Consider the following 18,919-nt stretch of genomic DNA (forward strand, 5'->3'; position numbering starts at 1 on the left):
AAGCAAATGTAGATGGGGCTTGGAAATTACTTAAGGAAAAGCTAAATCTCTAAAGGCCAAAGCAAAGAGAAGTATTACAGCCACTTTGCCTAGCATAGACTCATTATAGCTGTCAAGAAACAAGGCATGTTCATGTCGATAGTTATGCCACCTAAGACTAAAAGGCAAGCCAGCTTTTCCATAATGAACTCCAATATCTCTGTGGCATGGTAGAGTAAACATATACAAACTGTCATCCAAGTTTTATTTTTAGCGTAGGTTCTGTTGAACCCAATAATAAATCTAGAGTGGTATTAATGTTTACAAGAGACTTCTTTTCCCTCATCTGTTCCTTTATATAAAATAAATATTCATAAACACCATAAAACTTTTCTTAAGGCCAATATATCTTAGGAATATATTTGTAGCCTACACAAGTAATTTTCCATCCTATCAAATTAGCATAATTTTTAATTGAATCTTATCATCTTACTTTTTGTTTTTGTTTTTGTTTTTGCTGATATGGTCAAAGTATAATTACATTAGTCTTTCTCATAAACCATGATAAAAGAATACTAATCAGACACCAATAAAGTAGACTGCAGAACTACTACATGGAAAACATTAATTTTTTGTTAGGTTGGAAGCCCATTTTTTGTCCATTCCCTCTCTCTGTCTCTCTTTGCTTATGTCTGATACAATCCTCCCTGCATATCCTACATGAATGAGCAAAGAATTGCTCCCTTAAACACCTTTAATCACAGATCTGGATCACATGACAAGTTACTCTGGATTGTTGAGAATAGTGATATGAGATGGGACATGTAAGAACATATCTGAGGTTAGGCAGGCTCATAAACATTTTCCTGGATAAGGGTAGAGGTGCAATTGTTGTTAACACATCAGTATTATGATTTCAAGGAATCCTAAAGGGAAGTGCTTGGTTTCAGGCTGTCATTTTAATATTTCCTCATTAATGTCATCTCTCAGTTTAAACTAATCACAATTGAAATATCTGGATGTCATTCTTCTTACTGATCTTTTCTTTTGTTTACTCTTCTTTCTCAGTAACTCAAACAAAAATATCATCTTTACTGTCTGTGAATCCCAGTACGTTGGCTCACTTTGTGGCAAGGTCTCTCTATAAATGCTGATGACTTTTTTCCATGACATCTTAAAGACCCTTTTTTTTTTTTTTTTTTTTTTTTTTTAGGTAAAACCTCCCATCTACATCTTCATTTGCATTTACATTTCTACCACTGGACCAGTCTTTCCACTGACCCCTCCTACTTTCAGAATATTGCAGCAAAGGTCATATTCTAACCATGTCATATTTTCCTTTGTCTCTTTCATGTGATTCCGTTTTCTCCATCATATAGAATATGCATCATACAAACTACTTTCGGTCTTCATTGTCAAATATTTTTTGTACCTTCACTTCTTAGTCTTAGCCTCTTTAATAAGTGATTTATCCCACATCAAGCTGTGTCAGAAACCACTTCTTATCCTTGACAAATTACACTTTCAAATTTTCTTATTCTTACTCTCACCCAAGCTATTTGGTACAAATAGAGGAATACCACAGGTACATCTGCTAACTTCTCTATTTTTCCTTTCAAATTTCTCTTAGAAATGTTCCATATACTTCTCTGTGTAAACCCTCTGTATCTTCATTGCTTTCCATGGCTTTGTCTGTCTGTGCTTCAGGGATTCAAGGCCAAAATTTTATATGGCCCAGCTATGCAACCTTGGTTTAGGCTTCACAGGAAATTGCTAAGCTGTGAGAAAGCTGTAAGAAGAGCACTAGAGCAGAGCCATAGGAGGTTACAAATGTAAAATCATGGATAGAGGCAGGGTCCTTGAGACAGGATTGTTTATTTTTTGCATAATTTGAGAGGTGAAAACATCAAAATTGGAAAGTACGTGATCCTAAAGCGAAACAAACAAACAAACAAAACAAGCAAACAAACAATGAGCTGACGGAGTTGGTGGAAGTCAGCAGCATGGAGAAGCTGTTTTATTGAGCAGGAGAGGCCACCACTTCTGTTCCTGACCAATGTTTGTCTGACGAGCAAAGACTATTCAAATGACTTAATGGGATGCTGAACTAGTGCTTAGGCTAGGAGTTCATTACATTCTAGCCATCATTTCTGTGTTAGCCAGTAAATAATTGCTTTGTCATTGAAGTTGCATATATTTATTATTTTAACATGCTTATATCCTGCTGGCAGAGCCTCTTTGTGTGAAGAATGATTCTCACAAATAACACAACCAAATGAAATTCATTTGATGCAATATCCAGGTAAATCCTCCCAGCAAATGGTTTATAGACACAATATACACATCTTTGCCTTTTAACATAACCTTAATCTCAGTCACTTTAGGCTTGCTTTTTGAAAAAATATGGGAACTTTTATGCTGCAATATGTATCATTTTAGAATTGAAATTACTGAAGTGACTTACATGAATATAAATCTGGACATGCTGATTTCTTGTGTTTTACTACAAAGAAAACCTTAGTTTTCTATTTCAGTTGTGGGTGTTTAAACTCTCTGAAGTGAGATAAAATGAATACCAGTGGCTTGCATACTAAAACTGGTATGGTATTACTTCATTTTTGTTGTTCTTTCCTCTGTCCATATCTACTTAAATATATATATATACATAATTTTTTTTTTTTAATTTTTATTTTTCCTTTAGGTGTTGGCTCTTTGTCTGTTAATAAGAGGAGTCTTAAAACCAAAGTAGTCAATACAGTTTCAAGATGCTTGTTGCTAGCATGGAGGGTTAGAATTTGGAAGGCCCTTACATTATCTTCTAACAAATTCTTAATATAGAAGAGTGAAGGGACCTGACATTTCATTATGCTATGTAAAACAACTAGCACAATAGAGCATTTATACATGATGAAAGCCTCTGGCTTTTATCATAAGAAAAGTAATAAATCATCTCTGAATCTTGATCAAATTATATCTTTGCTTTTTGCCTATTTAAATGTCACTTGCAGATTAAATTGGATCATGGGTCTTTTTCTTTTTCTTTTTTTTCTTTTTCTCTTTTCTTAGTCTCAACTTTTTCTAAAGTTAGTTTAAAGCAATAATAAACTCTTGAGCAATAGATAGCACTGAGATTTCATCAGAGACTATGAAATCTATCTACATTCTTTCAAAGGGAAAAAAAGATATGGAAAGTTTGAATGAGAAGATGTAAATAAAATAATATGATTTAATTGGAGTTCCCTAACTATATAAGGAATAGATGAGATGTACTCTCTTCAGCATAAGAAACAAATCAGATACATTTATTTCCACAACCATAAACATGATTGTTTATAGTTTGAAAAGCCTTTCTCAAACACATGAAGTTCTATTATGATAGGTATTTTTTCTAAGCAGTTTGCTGTAGCAATACATAACAAAAGATGACGAGATAAACATGTTTACAAAATCACAGAATGGCTGAGGTTAGAAGGCATCTCTGGAGGCCAGCTGGTCCAACCCCTGTGTAAACATGGGCACCCAGAGTTGTGTGCCAAGCACCATGTCCAGGCAGCTTTTGAAGATCTCCATGGAGGGATACTCGACAACCTTTATGGACAACATGTGCCAGTACTCCATTGCCCATAAAAAAGTGCTTCCTGATGTTTAGATGGAACCACTTGTGTTCCAGTTTGTGTCCACTGCTTCTTGTCCTGCTACTGGGCACCAGTGAAAATAACGAGGCTTCATCTTCTTTGCACCCTCCCTTCATTACAGTCAGTAATTTTAGGATTACTTATTGGGTAATAATATATTAAAATCCTAACGATGGGATTGACAGTCGATCCAAATTCATTGAATGAAAGCCTTCTAAAAAAAGACCTGCCCTAAAAGTTAGTCTGAATATAAGTTACTTGATTTCAAAAGGCACATGAGAGTAAACACGTTGTTTGGATAATCTGAAAATTAGCTTGGTTGAGGAAAAGTTAGATGTGGAAAAGGCTCTATGATTTCTTTATGGTGAAGGTTTTCAACACAGCCATTGCCCCAAGCATGGAAGCAGCATAGTCAAAATATTACAATGAAATAATTAGGCCTCATGAGCTTTAACTCTTGATATTTAGCACGTGTTTTACCAAGGGCAGAGCAGATTGTTCTGTGGGAAGCAGATCCAATAATGCCTGTTTTTTTTTTAATGCATTTGTCCCATCTATATCCATCCCCCTGTGGTTAACTATGCAATAGTTTCTATAAAACTTTGTAATTTTGAGTCCTTGATGTTTCTTTCAAATTTGGCTGAGATGAAGGGGAGGTGGGGTGAGGGGGGTGGAATGGGACAGTGTTAAGAGGTCTTCTAGAGAAACCGAAAATATGCTTACATATCATTAAATTTATTATTTATTTATTACTAATACAGCAAAGAATATTCAAATAGAAAAACATTTTTTGACATGAAATGAACAAAGGAAGAATTTAGGTTGCATGTGAGTTCATGTGTTATTGTAAGGGAATAAAAATCAAACAGGATGGAGGTTACAAGAGAAATTCTTATAAAGATTATAGGACTGTTGGATTTTAACTGGTGACTTAAGCATTGCATTTACAAACACATGTATCCTTCCATATACAAGCAATAGCTTGCACATATAGATAACTAGAAAACTCTAGTTTTCTATGAAGATTCTATGAAGATTTCTATGAAGATTCTCTCCCCCCACCCATTACTTTTTTTTTTTTTTTTCTATACATGAACTCATTTTCATTTGTTTTAGAACATTTAGTTGACCATGCAGGTAATCCTGATGCTGTCATTAACCTCACATGGATTAGTTTTAGACAAAATTCACAGCTGGAACAGCAAGGAACTCTCAAGGATGAGTATAGCTTTACTTGAAAGCCTCATTTGAAAATTTATTGAAAAAAAAAATCAATACTGACTGTTGGCACAGACAAATATCATTAGGAACAGTTCTGTTCCTTTATTCTGGGAGACAGCCAAAGTCTTAGGGGAGCTGTTATCTCATGCCTCTGGAAAACGGTCAGGACTCTGTTAGAACATAAGGATAAAAGAACTTGAGGCTAGGCTCCAAAATAACTTTACAGCACTTGATGTTAAGTTCAAATTTTGTTCTAATTGACAGTCATTTCTGCCCCACCCCCCACCCCCCCCCCCCCCCTTTTTTTTTTTTCTGGGATCACTTCATTCTTTTAACAAATTAGATTAAGATTTAAGATAGAAAAATACTGCCTTATTTAAGATATATATGAAAAGCTGTACAGTTATGGCTCTATAATTCTATAAGGAAATCATTTAAAGTTCTAGATTTGTGAAGGAGTGCTTGCATAAGAAACCTATCTGGTTGAAGGAATGTATTTAGTGTGCCAATCCAAACTGAAAAAAAATATATATATTTATTCTGGTTTGGAGCTGTACTACTGATAACTGGTCTGGCTGATCACTTTTGTTCCAGCATTTCGCTACAACTCCTCTTGCATTTTTACAGTAACTTCACTACAAATGATGGTTTCATAAAGTATTAATTCTTTTGAAAGTAAAGACCTGAAAGACCCCAATTTTCTATCATAAATCCAATAAATACAACTGAAAATTTGGGTCTCTCACTCATTTTTTCCTGAATTAAATAAAATCATTTAAGTTACACCTCAGTTATCCTAATGCCTCTTATGCCTCTTATGTAAGAGACAATGTATACCAATGTAAGAGAGTTTCATCTCAGTTAAAAAAAAAAAAAAAAAAAAAAAGGTTTGAGGTTTGATTATTTCTCTCTATGTAAAAGAGAAAAAGAGTTTGTAAATAGCTTTTGAAATAGTTGAGTAGAAACTGTTCATTTGAATATATACTTGATACAGGCATTCACTTCCTTCCTGGTATTCAGTTTTGGTATTATTCTCAAGAAATTGCAGCAACAGATTGTCCTCTGGCAATTTTATTTTTAAAAGGGGAGTAAAGGTGAGGAAGAAAAGGAAATTATTTGCCTTAATTCATTGCCATTGATGTCCAGTGTTTACCTAAAGAGGACTTTCGCTTTTCAGATTCCATTAGCAAACTTCTAGAGAAATATTTTACTGCTGTTTTAACTAAAGGGGCACCGGTGCCTCGATTTTTCCTAGACAAGCTTATTTTTTCAGCTCTAAGAAATCTCTGTCTGACTGACTCTGTTCCACGTATATTTTCAGATTTTCATTTCTCCAGTTTCTATTCACTTATTAACAAAATCAAATTGTACTCATAGTGATGATTTTATTTTATTTTTTCCTCTTAACAGATCCTTAAAAAGATCTGTTTGCTAAGAATCTCTATAGAAGATATCTTACCTAAAAAGCATATCTTTTAAACTTTTTAGTAAAATATCTATTGATGTATGTGTCTAATAAATAGGAAGAATTTTAAATGGAGACGTTTTCTCTCTGGTGGACTTTTAACATTAAGGATGAGATTAAACTCTTGTTATGGACACCCCACTTAATCCAAAGTGATCTAGTGAACTATTCGAATGTCTAAAGGTATGTGTCTACTATAAATTGAACTGAATAGCTCTCCAAAGTCCATTGTCTGTATTGACTAGATCTCCAAGGTCTCATTTGCTCTAAGGCAGCTGTATTATGCCAACTTAGTTTTCCTAAGTTATTCTGCTGAACTTACAGCTACCAGTAAAGAAGGACTTTGTTCTCATGTAAATCTCATTTGTGTTTTAGTTACTCAGACACAGTTTGGTATCCTGAGAGCTACATATTTTAACCATATTAGCACATAAAAATACTATTATTGTCTTACACAGTAGGCAAAAGTCTACTTCAGCCAATGTGCTGCCTCTCATAGTGAATCTAATAGCAGGTGCTTAGGCCGGATATTATAATAAGATAATTAACACTTCCTTAGGAGTATCTTCCCTAGAAATTTTGGCTTGGGGTCATCTTGAGCCAAGATCTGTGTTTTGTTTTTAATCATTCCTTGATTTTTTTTTTCTTCTGTGATTTTTTTTTTTGAGTACTTATAATCTTTCAGCATCCACAAAGTCCTGACGTAAGGAATTCCAAACCTTGAAAAAATAAATGTCATTCAAGAAATGCAACATTGCTTGATCTTTCCATTCACATGTCCCTGGAAAAGCCAATGTACAAATTATGCTACAGTTATTATTTTTCCATGTCACTGCTGGCTTCATAGACCTAAGCTATGTTTTCTTTGAAGTATGCCATTTTCCAACTGAAAAGTCATTCTTAATAAATAAAATTTTCCTTACCTTTTCTAGCAGTTATCTACAGCTTTTGTGGTTCTACTATATCTGGTGATTCTGGAACTTGAAGAACTCTCTCACTTCTGTGATTTACCCATGGAAATAATTTAAACTGCATCTATTTTCCTGTTGTGTGCTGAATACAAACTGTGATAGCTTTGGAGATATTGAATAAAGAGATAATTACAAGTCCTGTAATTATGTCATAAATTGTCATAAAAAATACAGAAGTAGTTATAAAAAATACAAAAAACATATCAGTCTATCTGTCTATATCAATCTTGTTGCAGGGCATACTCAGATACATTTGAAACAAATGATAGTAAAACTTTAATTTGATCATTCTAAATTTCCCACTTCTAGTACTGCACAGAGAAACAGCTTAACTGGTAAGATTTCTGAGCTATAAGAAAGAGTTTGGACTAGACCCCCAAGTTCATCTTGAAATTGTCCTCCCCTTTCCTGGTAGGTGAGAAAAGCTAGGAGATTAAAAAAACCTGTTCTTAATACATGAGTAGAGCCAACTCTTAGCAATCTAGAGTCACAGCGGGACAGGGTAGTTTTAACAAAGGAAAGATGTAGCTAATACAATGTTTATTTAAATTAATCTGTAGAAACATATTTAATACATCTTTTTTGAATTGGTAAATCTCGTGAATTGGTTTCTTTAGAAATTTGACATAGCTTGATATAGGCAGTATGGGCTTTCTGTAGACTTTTCTCCAGACTGTGGTGTTAGGGAAGAAATGTGGTCTATATTATTGTGCAGGCTGCTAATGTACTTACGCATAATCAAGAATTGACTGCCTTTATGTAGAGTAAGTATCTTTATGATGATGGCTAGAACAGGGTGAGTTGGGGGACGGATGGGATTTGCTGCAATTTCACATTATGTTCCAAATATTTTGCCTATAATGATGTGTTGTATCCTGTTATTGTTTTATATGCTCATTAAATATTTTGTTATATCCTGTAACAGGCAAAGTATCTGTGAAACAGCAAAACAAGCCATTTTTTTCCACCCTTAAATGCCTTCAGATGAATATTACCTCAAAGTGTTTACTTTTTTTTTTTTTTTTTTTTTCTGTTGGGGTCTCAGGTACAAGCTATACTTCCTTGTGGCAGCTGCATCCCCACAAAAGAGCAGGCATTGCTACTATCCTTTGACTTAGCTCTGAGGACCCCATTGGGCTTTTAATGTATAAATGATTAAAGCAATAAAAAATGATTGCAACATTTAAAGCAATAACATTGGCCCAGATGCAGTCTCCAGTTCAGTGAATTCCTAAACTGCTGGAAGATGTGAAGGTATAACCATGGGGACAGTCATTCTAGACCTACCACTTTCTTGGACTCTTTCTCCTCTTTCTCTAAGCACATATGCCATTACTCCTATTTGATTCCTGGAAAAAAAGCCTTCACTGTAACGAAAGTATTCCCAAAACTCTGGGAGGAAGACAGGACTAATAAGAAGAAAAAGTCTCCGAGAGTCATACTTGCATGGCTGACTGACAAATGCAGAACCAGGTGAGGCTGGAGAAAGCACAATGAAATGCTTCTTACCTTGGCAGATATATCCCTCTCACATTTTGTTTTGAGCTTCCCGCACCTATAGGATTTTTTGACAGAGAAACTAACAGTGTCATATTCCTGCTCCTCCACCTGGTCAATCAGAGCTGCTTCCAAGTTATACCTCTGCCCCCAGATTCTTCTGTCAGAGGAAGACACCCCTGTGACCTATTTTTTTTTTTTTTAAATACTCTTTTCAGGCTTAATTCAGCCTCTGACTTGTTAAGAAATCATTCCTCCTTTCTATTCTGCCGTGGGTAGCTTTTATTATCTGTTCAATTTGACTAAAAGCACAGCAAAGGCAGGATCCTTTCCTCATTTCTATTGGTAAATGGAATTGATAAAAATTGTGACAATTAATTAAATAATGATAATTGAAAGAGCATAAAGATATTAATATCTCAGAGTTTTGACAATAGCTTGCAAATGCAAGAATCTTGTTCCATGCAAAAGTCTGTCTGTCTGGATCCTTTTTGACCATTGTAGTCTCTAAAGCATGAACGTTTTTCAGATTTGATCAACTGTTCTCAAGATTTTTCTGAGACCAGTGAAGGCCCTGAAAGGTCAAGCTGTTTCAAGCTGAAATATTTAAGCCCAAATCCAAGCATTTAAGCAAGTACCTTTGTCTACGTAAGAGAGTCCTATTCAGTCTCTGGATGAAATATTTTCCACATGGGTCCCTTTCTTAAATCAAGTAGAAGGTAGAAGTTCTGAAAGGGAAATGATTCATATTCTTGTCCTCTACAGTAATAAATAATAATAATAACAATAATAACAATAACAATAACAATAACAATAATAATAATAATAATAATCTCTATTTACCAGTCTCTGGAATATAATTCAGGTGCATATCGACCATCTATACTGACAGCAGATATCTTTGCTGTGACAAGAACTTTTCAGTGGATGATACAGAGTGGATATAGGGAAAACTCAATCCTTTACTGTATGTGTGTTTCTGGTTTGGATGTATGCTTTAAAAAGCAGGGGAAAAAAAAAAGAAAAAAAAAGAAAAAAAAAGAACTGATTCAGAACAGAAACTAAGAGTGAGTAGATTGAGTCATCAATATCTTTAAAAGAGCTTTACACTGTGTTTACATTTATTTCCAATGTTTCTCATGGCCTGGTAGAGACACAATGGCAACCTGTCTTTGTAACAGCACACATAAAAATTTCTAAAGACTGAATGAAACAAAATATACCAAGTAATAAGGATAAATATAGGTTCTTATCCTATTTATAGATTCAGGTTACTGAATCTGTCATTTATGAAATTCCATAGATATTGTACTGTGTGCATGGTTGATCCTGGATTACTCATTTATTGTGCACTAATTTTTATTAAAGAGCTCATTGATTGAATAAATTACCTTACATAGAGTTATTCAACTCTTAAATAAGCTAGGAATTACAGGGGAGGAAGAAGATAACCTACAATCAAGTGAGGAAGTGATGGACCAGGTTGGCAACTAAAGGGTAGAGCTGATTTGTACAGGAGACACCCTGAAAACAAGTCCTTTGTGGGAAGAAGTCCCTTTCCCACTGTACATGGATAAAGAGCCTAAAGGAAAGGATTATGAGGTAAGTTTTCATACCTTTTGTGGGAAAAGGACAGGACGAGTGGGTGTCTCTCTGAAGTGTCTGTATGCTAATGTATGCAGCATAGGGGAAAAGAGGAGGAATTAGATACCTGCGTGCAAGGCTATCATCTCATGAGGATCACAGAGACATGGTGGGGTAGCTCACACATCTGGAGTTCTGTAAAGATAGGTGCTCTTCAAGTTTACAGGCTTTTTAGGGAGGACAAGCTGGGAGGGTGAGGAGGGAGATTTGCCTCTGAGATAGCAGAAGGGATGCATGGAGCTCTACCTGGGAATGAGAGAGGAGACAGTCTGGGACTCATCCATCAGGATTACAGCACAGACCAACATTGTCAGTACCTGGTTCTAGCCACTTGATCAGGAGAAATTAGATAAAGCCTTCTTCCAACAGAATAAAGAAGCCTCATGTTTGCAGGCCCTGGTCCTTATGGGGCACTTCAACCACCTGAGTAGCTGCTAAAGGGACAACATAATAGGACGCAAGCAATCCAGAATGTTTCTATAGTGAACTGTCAACACAAGAGACTGATGAACCAATGAGAGACTACTTACAAACAACAAATAACAGGTCAGGGATGTGAAAACTAGGAAAGCTGCAGTGATCATGAAATGGTGGAGTTCAGGATCTTTGGAGGAATGAGCAGGGCAAAAATCAGGATTAAAAACCCAGATTTGAAAAGAGCAGACTTTGGCCTTTTCAGGGAAATATTCTCCTATGAAGAAAGGATGTGAGAGCTGAGATTGTTCAGCCTGAAGTACAGAAGGCTCCAGAGAGACCTCATTGCAGCTTTTCAATACTTAAAAGGGGCTTATAAGAAAGATGGAGAGCCACTTTTTGCTCAGGCATATAATGATAGGAAAAGGGGGAATGGCAGTGAGGCACTGGCACAGGTTGCCCAGAGAAGCTGTGGATGCCCCATCCCTGGAGGTGTTCAAGGCCAGGTTGGACAAAGCCCTGGGCAACCTGATCTAGTGGGATGTGCCTCTGCCCATGGCAGGGGGGTTGGAAATGGATGATCTTTAAGGTCCCTTTTAACCCAAACAAAAATGTGATTCTATGTTTTCCTGGGAATCAGTCCTGAAGAGATGGGGTCAACAAGAGCTGGTTGATTTTCAAGGATCATTTCCTGCAAGCTCAAGAATGGTCCTACCTGATGTGCAGCAAGTTCAAGGTTCCACCACTTCAAGGTTCCTTTAGGTTAGGGAGAATATTTACTCAGGCACATTTAGACATAATTAATTGCTCTCAATATTAATACATATAAAAGTTATACAATTTCCTTAGTTTTTACGACACTTTTGAACAGTGATGCCACAAATATTAGCTTTTTTTTTTTTTTTTAATGAAAAGATTTTACACCTGGCTTCTTTCCCCTCTGATATACAAAAGAAGAAAATTCTCACTTTTTCTTCCTTCTTCCTTCATGCTGCACTCTTGCGGTCAGTCATCAGCCTTATACATTTACAGTTCTTGCAGTTCTTGCAGTTCTTGCCCGATAAGTGTTCATGGGACCAGTTTTAAAATTATGTACACAGTTTGACTCAACTGAGTTGAATGTGCTTGAATCCTAAATATAACATTAACAATGTTTCCCAAAATTCTGTAAATTTTACTTCCTCAGGAGAGAAGGGAATTTTAAAAAAGTATGAGCATATAGTCAGAATCCTCTTTTTTTTTTTTTTTTTTTTTTTTTTAAATAGCTACAGTATTCCTCTCCTGGTGGAAAGGAATTTTAGATCTCACATTATGAAAACAGCATTGCCTTTCTGGGATCCCAGTGTGAGAGGCTGAGCTAGGAAGGGGATGATAAAAGAGTGCATCCTGTTTACTGAAATCAGAAGAACATAATTAGAGCTGCCTAGGAGTTATGCTATTTTACAGAACAAAGCAGATCCTGGACCCCAGGAGTGCAAAGGTGATTAAACAATTCTCTGTGTGCTTCATGTGGGTTGTGACTGGTAATTTGGGTTTCATGTTATGCTTATGTGATCCCACTGGGCTAACTGATGGAGTCCTCCTCACCCCTACTTCCTCCACTACTACACTTTGCCAGCCAGGTTTGTATTCTTGCTGCTGCCATGCTTTAGTTCAGGGATTATAGAACCAAGGGGTGAAGCAAACACGTTGCTGAATCTAATGGAAAATGGTCCCTCTGGTGTTCACAACACCTCAGACTCACCACGCAGCCAAATCCATGCCAACCCAAGGGAAAAGGCAGGACTGCATGACCAATGCAAATGGCAGGTAACAGGAAACCTTTTTTTTTTTTTTTTTTTTTTATCAGTCTGTCTTAGACCAAATTAAGAATAGCAAGTTATGAGAATTAGATATTCTTCCTGACTCTGTATGTCCTGAGTTCCTATATGGCTTGAGGTCTGCTCATTCCCCAGCAAAGCCAGAGGAAGTTTTATCATTTACTTTGGAAATAACATATATTACAATAAGAAGTGTTCTAGGACAAAGGGAACATTTTTACTGTTTGTACAACACTGAACGTTGCAGCATTCCCATCACTACATGTGGAACAGGAAACAACTCAGGCACCAGGGCTGGCAGGAGGAGATATGAGATAGAAGTGAGAACTGTGCAAAACCAGCCAAAAGTCATTCTGCAGTTGCTTTCTTTACATTCATGATGATCTCTCCCTGACATGTTGTGTTGACTTGACCTGTCATTCTATGATAGATGGATCTGACAAGTAGAAATGTCCCCAGGGAATAATATTGTTTGCAAGTGACGCAGTGTCATTTACAGCGTCTTGAAGCAGTTTAAACTTTTCCCTGGCCAGTAAACGAGTCTGTCTGCTGTCGGAGGAGATTACCCTCTCCACTGTGTCTCCTGGACAACTGTGAGCTCTGGATGTAAAACCAATTGCTCCTATCTAAATATTACTATGATATTTGATTTCCTTTATTACTAAATAGAAGCGCAGTGTGGAGTCTAAAAGCCAGTGACTACTGCTATTCACTCTGTGATGACAGCATTTGTGGGACACACAAGGGGAGGATTGTATTGCATCAATCTGTTCACTAATGACTATCGGAGAGAGACCTTTTACTTGGGCAGATAATGATTGGACAAGGGGGAATGGTTTTAAACTAAAAGAGGGGAGATTTAGATTAGGTATTAGGAATAAATTCTTTACTCAGAGTGTGGTGAGGACCTGACACAGGTTGCCCAGAGAAGCTGTGGATGCCCCATCCCTGGAGGTGTTCAAGGCCAGGCTGGATGGGGCTTTGGGCAACCTGGTCTGGTGGGAGGTGGCAGGGGGGGGGTGGAACCGGATGGGCTTTAAGGTCCCTTCCAATCCAAGCTGTTTTATGATTTTATGATTCTATGGATATAAAAAAATAAATTGCCCATACTGTCAGTCTTTAAGTAGCAGATAAATAAACATCATGCCCCATGTCTGATTTGGTCTTCAACATGTTTAGGAATAGCTTTTTGCTCTCACTGAAGGCAAAAGGAGAATCTCTAGAAGTGGAAATAGATTAATCAGAATCTTCTTGACCTTCTCTTCTTTCCCCTCTCCCTCTGCCCTCGTTGTGGCCAAGGACATTAGTCTTTCTGGAATATTCTGGGGAGAAAAGAAAGCCTTATATACCAGATACTGAACTGAGTCACATGCAATTTATATCAACTTTACAACACAGCTAAAGGCACCCTGAATTTTCTGTACCTAAAGTTTCTATTTCTAAATAAGAAGTAGGAGAATGATCTCTATAATTGTGTGTTTTTTTTTTTTTTTTTAATTAAATAATTAGCTGACATTTGATGCAACAAGGATTTATTTATTTTATTTTATTTTATTTTATTTTATTTTATTTTATTTTATTTTATTTTATTTTATTTTATTTTATTTTATTTATTTTTCCCCAGTCTATAAATGTCCTTGTATTTCAGGGGATTCAGTTTCTGCTTCATAGAATCATAGAACCATAGAACCATAGAATCATACAACGAAGCTTTACTGAAAGACACAGAAATGGGTAACAGAATTTGGACACAGCTTTCTTGTAGAAAATCCTAATTTAATATTTACATTTAGAAATTTTTACTTTCCAAATAAAAACAGGTTCTTGGGAGGAAAGAATGACAAGTTTAGGTGGACTAATAGACTGATTTGAAAGCCAAAGAAATATGTGATAAAAGTAGTTTTTGGAGGAAAACAATTAGTTTCCTATTAAAATGAAAGTGTTTTTAATGGGAATAGTCAGTCATCTCTAATTAGAAGCAATTGAAGTTAACAGTTGCTTCAGTTCAGTGTTTTTATATGTGATGCTGGTGGGGATAAAGCTATTATTTAACATTTTAAACTGCATTTTAAGGGCCTCATATTGATAAGCCATGCTGTTGAGAAGCATTGTTATGGTATTGAAGCTTACTTAAGGCATTCATGCTGTTCTTTTGTCCTCATGTGCCATTGCTGGTAGCTGTTTCAGCTTTGCCTGTGTTTCAGATCCACTGCTGAACAAAGATACTCAAGACAGGCAAGGAACCATAATCACAATTGATGAGACTGTGCTGCAGTATATAAACCTATGGAGTCCGACACAATATGCTTGAATATGATGGAAGACAGATAAGCAAACAGGGTTAATTAAGGGTCTTTTTCTCTCTATAAGGATCAGAAATTATTATTATGAGAAGATTTTGAAATGAGAAGTTACTTTCTGTTATCTGCATTTTCTGTAGCTATAGGAAGAGTTTCTTTATGCCTCTGTTTAGCATGTCATCACCTTGCCTTAGTGTAACAGAAGCTTAACTCTTTAAATATGGAAACAGAAATTCAGTTCAAGTGAAACATGGATATGCTCACAAAAGCTAGTACCACACTGAGTCTCTCTGGGTGATTACTCAAGTGACAAACAACAGTAGGAAAAGGAGAGAAGGATTCATATTCTGGTAAACCACAAGTGGCATGACAATCAGATCTCTCAGTCTTGTGAGTGTACGAGTGGAAAGTACACCAGTTTCCCCTGCCAGTGCTGTTGATGCAGGTGTGAACACTGTGAGTGGAGGGTGCCTGGCTGTGTCTTCAAAGAAAGCATCAAAATGTACAGTGATTGATGAATTAAGCTGGATTCACAGGAAGAAACTCTTTCAGCAATGGATCCCTAATGAGTTTGGGGTGGGTTAGGGGGGCTACAGGGAGGCTAAACAGCATGCTCAAGTGGACCTGGCACTAACAGCATTTAGGAATTCTTACTTTTATTCCTAGTTCTGCTATGAGTCTGTTGTGTATGACCTTGGAGAATTTCTTTTCTCCCTTTTTTGTCCAGCTTGTCTCTTCAGACAGACAAACCTCAGTGAGTTTGTGAAAGCCTCTCATGCAACATGACCTAACCTCTTCTGTTGGTGTCTCTGCCTCCAAAGAGCTAACACTCCTGTCATTGGTAAAAGGCTCAGGTCAGACTGCCTTCTGTTCAAAAGACAAATGTCTGCACCTCACTTAAACAGAGGTCTTGCACTGGCTCTCTGCTGTCTGTATTCCACTGGGAACTCTTCATCCTTCAGAAAGAAAGAAAACAATCCATACATGCCAGAAAGACAAATGCAAAAACAAAGTTCTTCTATTTGCTTGCGTTAAATGCATAGATCTTGAATTGTTTTGGTCCATTTAAACATTACAATACCAAAACCAGTAATCAGCTCTTCTGGATAATTTTAGAAACTGTCTTTTCAAAAGCCAGCAGTGGTGTAGTAGTGTGAGAGTAATGAGCAGTGACAAATTATTTGTGCTATTTCCAAGGGAAACTGTTGGCATTAACTTGATGCAGAGTCTTTGTTACTTTATGAATAAGAAGTGCAGTTAATACATTAGACTCCATGTGTCTTCCAACCCTACCCAGAACCTAATTACACTTTATGGAAAGTTAAGTAGGCAGTAAACTAAGTGGTATGGAAAGTGCATACAGTAAAACTCTGCTGGCTGCAAACACTGAACAGTTTTTTTGTCCTTCTACTTTGGAGAACTTCATAATTATACATTTAGTACCACCGAGAGATCCACTGTGCAATTACACAGCTCGGCAATAATGGCACCAGTCAATACTCAAATACAAGGAGCCACAGGAGATTAAAACAAGCTTAACAACAGTAACGTAAAACAAGACAAGAACCTGTAGTAGGTCCAGGTGTCACTCTGGTAAAGAGTTTTATGGAGGTTTGTTCTGAATTGTTCAGTTAAGAGGAAAGAGTTAGAATAACAGTTTTGTCCCAAAATGAACACAGCATCATCCCAAAGCTTCTAGAAAGAATCAGACTGGTTTGGAAGGAACTGTGTCATCTGCTGATGAGGGGGGACAATGTTGGGACTGTTCACCTGCACAGCCCGTTTGCTGACTTGTACTGCACTGGGTGGTGGCATGTGGGAGGTGTGGGTAGCAGGACTGGAACAGAAATTGGGCTTTTTAACCCACCTAACTAAATCACCCGGAGAGTTCCTACTTCCAAATTACCTGAGCATCTCACAGCCATTATGAAATCTGTTGTCACAAAGTCTTTGTAAAACTCTGGGATCTAGATATTTCACCCAAATCTTAGGCACGAGCAGGAAATCCTGACCTGTGTTAGAGCGAGATACAAACCCTTCTGAATGAGATTCCCGCTTTTAGGAGAGCTGTGTGAGGAGCAGCTCAAGCTAAACATAGGAACTGGTGAGAAAAGCAGAATGGTTTGTGGAGAACAATAGAGGGAGCCTATATTGGGTCACAAGAAAGCTCTAAATCTGATTGATATTCCCAGTTTGTAGGCTGTTATCAAATAGTACACCTGTGTTGACTCTGATCTTTGCAGTAATTTGGATGCTAAGTCCTGTTCATCTACAGCTAGTTATCTTCTTAGGGAGTTTAGCTACTGTTTGCCCTGACTACATGAATATTACATGCTCTCAGTAGTGCCTTCCAAGTGTTGAAGAGACACCATCATTTTATATTTTATAATACAGTGGCCAACTCTGTAAATATTAATTAACAGCTTCTCCAGACTTCTACACTACATCGATAGCCATGTGGTTTACTGATGGTGTTACATCCCAACATCTTTAATCTACCAGGAAAAACCACAGTTACAAAACCTGCAGCAGTTTCCCAGTTCCACCTCTTGCTGAAATTGTGCTGAAGTCCAAACCCACCCAGTTTCCACAGGATGGGAGACAGACAGAAGAAGGGAACATGGCTCAGCATGTCTGTGTTTACTGCATGAATTTAGGAGATGGGATGATTTCCTACAGCTGGATAATTTCCCAAGTCCCAAGAAGCCTTCTTTCCTTTCTCTAGCTCCTTTTCGCAAACTTCCATCTCTGTCTAGCTTCTCATCTCATCTATCATTTTTATTTTTTTTTATGCATATTTGAGTCTGGCAACACATCCTTTCCTTTTGCTCTGTTAGAGCATCCTTTCTTTAAACTCTAGGTATACTTCTTAATTACGTTGGATATAATTTCCTCAGAGTCCAATTAATCACACTGTCCAAACTATCTATGACATCAGAACTGGGCTTTAGCTTTCAGAACTAGACAGCAGTATTTGTGAAAGTATACTTCTAACAGTGAGCAGATTAAATGCAAGCCTGTCTAATACTTACTACAAGTATTTACCTTTAGTGCTGCTATCAAGAAACCCACCACCCTGTACTTTCTTCATGGGAAGTTTCTTTCAGAATTAGCTTAAATCAAGCCTGGGAAGAGACATGATTCAATCATTCTCCTGCTTAGTTTGAAACTCATTTGTAGACTTTTTAATGCATCCTTTATTACATTTATACATCTTTCAAAGTTCTTTAAGGATCTGCTTTCCTTTACAGGTGGGAGTGGGAACTGCTGTCTCTCAGCAACTGCTTACCAATTCAAATTAAATTGATTTTATTAAAATTGCAACGACACTCTCAGCATACTCAGCTCGTTCATTGTAATAGAACCCTGAAAATACAGAGCCTCTTGTCTAGAAACCTTAATGTATATTGCATGTCTAGGTCAAATCAATTCTTCCAATACCCCTGTGAGAGAGGTGAATAGAAATTCTTTCAAGACAGACTCTTTTCCAGGCTTGCATTTAGTTACTCAGATATATTTATATCCTTGAAAAAAATCCTGAAGCTGTCATTCCTGAGGAATAAATCCCTATGTTAATTTTCCAATGTTAATGTTGTTTCTCGTGTGTTTGGAATTACAGACCTGTGGCAGCAGTTGCCAGTTCCAAACTAGGGGCCTGGTAGGTATGTGACCATACTTCAGAGCCTAAGCAAACATATTCTGCCTTTCAGCAGTGCATAAATTGTAGTTTCTTCTTTGGAGTTTGCTCAGATTTGGCTGAGATAGAGGAGGCTGGACATGTCATCTGCAAAATATTCTGTAGGTGTATCTCTGCCTAGGTCCAAAACCTACAACCCAATGTAAATTCAAAATTAAATCTTTACTTATTCATATTATATCTTTAGCTGGCAAAGTAGTCTGTGTATTATTACAGTGTTCTATAGTGAGCAAGTTTTGTATAAACCAACTATCAAATGCATACTCATTCAGACAA

General features: G+C 36.9%; 2 long non-coding RNA genes across 2 annotated transcripts in view; one reads left to right on the plus strand and one right to left on the minus strand.

The window, feature by feature from the left end:
- LOC136789623 (uncharacterized) overlaps positions 1-18,919 on the plus strand; it is a 36,048-nt gene that overhangs the window by 6,490 nt on the left and 10,639 nt on the right. The gene's annotated exons all lie outside the window — the stretch shown is intronic.
- LOC106034150 (uncharacterized) lies at positions 3,381-10,791 on the minus strand. Its single transcript, XR_007168272.2, has 5 exons — positions 10,659-10,791; positions 10,480-10,547; positions 9,407-9,496; positions 7,224-7,373; positions 3,381-5,005 (listed from the first exon to the last, which is right to left on the minus strand). It is a non-coding gene; the product is annotated as an uncharacterized lncRNA (long non-coding RNA).

Source organism: Anser cygnoides, chromosome 1, assembly GCF_040182565.1.
Source record: "Anser cygnoides isolate HZ-2024a breed goose chromosome 1, Taihu_goose_T2T_genome, whole genome shotgun sequence".
Taxonomy (NCBI): Eukaryota; Metazoa; Chordata; class Aves; order Anseriformes; family Anatidae; genus Anser; species Anser cygnoides.